This window comes from Terrapene carolina, unplaced genomic scaffold (assembly GCF_002925995.2).
Source record: "Terrapene carolina triunguis isolate 2854851 unplaced genomic scaffold, T_m_triunguis-2.0 Scaffold22, whole genome shotgun sequence".
Classification (NCBI taxonomy): Eukaryota; Metazoa; Chordata; order Testudines; family Emydidae; genus Terrapene; species Terrapene triunguis.
This window is the reverse complement of record NW_020664373.1, coordinates 5,933,429-5,934,916: the sequence shown is the minus strand read 5'-3', so window position 1 is coordinate 5,934,916 and position 1,488 is coordinate 5,933,429.

Sequence of the window (1,488 nt, the reverse complement as noted above, 5' to 3'; positions counted from 1 at the left end):
GGGGGGGCATGGAGGTGCAGGGCAGAAGGCTGGGTGTGGGGAGGTTCAGGGCAGAGGGCTGGGGGTGTGTGGAGGTGCAGGGCAGAAGGCTGGGTGTGGGGGGGTGCAGGGGTCAGGGCAGAGGGCTGGGAGGTTCAGGGGTCAGGGCAGAGGGCTGGGGGTGTGTGGAGGTGCAGGGCAGATGGCTGGGGTGCTCGGCTCGTGGGGGTGCTCCCAGCCCTCTGCCCTGAGCGGCTCATGGCAGGGGGCTGGGAGGGATATGCCCTGTTCCACCCCCTTCCCCAAGGCCCATCCCTACCTCTCTCTGCCCCCTCTACGGAGCAGCGAGCACGCTGCCGCTCGGCTCTGCTCCACTCCCCCTCCCCCTCGCAAGGGCCATCGCCGGCAGCGAGAGGGAGGGGGAGGAGGAGGAGGGGCCGGAACGCACCAAGCTGTGGGAAGAAGCGAGGGAGGGGGGAAGCTTGGCTGCCACACGACCAAGCTTCTGCCTCCTGCCCCCACAGGGGAGAGCGGTGGGCGTGGGGGCTGAGTGGGGTTGGGGGCTGGGACCCCCCCCCACCGTTCTCCCCTGCTGGGGCAGGGGGCAGAAGCTTGGTCCTGCGGCAGCCAAGCTTCCCTCCTCCCCCGCTTCTTCCCCCAGCGTGGCGCTTTCCGGCCCCTCCTCCTCCTCCTCCTCTCACTGGGCAGGCAGTGTGCCACTCAAAATCGGCTCGCGTGCCGTAGGTTGCCGACCCCTGAATTAGAGGTATAGGATGGGAAGGATAGCTGATAGAAGGCCAGGAAAATGATCAAACTAGGCAAACTTGTCTGGGGGAAGGGTTAGCTAATTGGGAATTTGATGGAAGGGAATTCACTCTGGAATTCCAATTGGTGGAAAACATAGGGGGTCGATCACGAGTATAGCTGGGTGGAATTTTTCAACAAAAACATTTTTCAATGAAAAATGCAGATTTGGCAACACCAAAATATTTCACGAACTTGCATCAATTTTGCCAATTTTGTTTTAGATGGAAAAAAAATGAAAAACAAATTCTGGAAAAAGTGAAACATTTTGTTCTGATGTTTTCAAAAATGAAATATTTTGATTGGAAATTACTCTTCCCTTCAATGTTGCCTTTAATTTTATTTTTAAACCATTTAAAAATGTTTGAAATCAAATTGAAATGTTTCATTTTCCCCAAAATGATTTCCCCCCAAAAGCTGAAAATTAAAAAAAAGAATAATTTCCAGTGCAACCCAAATTCTTTTTTTTTAAATATTTTTTCAGAATTGCCAGCCATTATTCACCCATTGCTATTCAGGATCACTTCTAAGGGACAGCTGAGAATCTCAATTTGGGTAGATGCAGCTGGTTGGATGAGAGTGCTGAGAGCAGTCCAGTTCCGGGACATCTTCTCAGCACTATTAGCAACAGTGGCAGTGAAAAGACAAGGAACTGAAACAGGGGTGAAACAAGAGAAAGGACAAACATTCATTTATTCCTTTTCT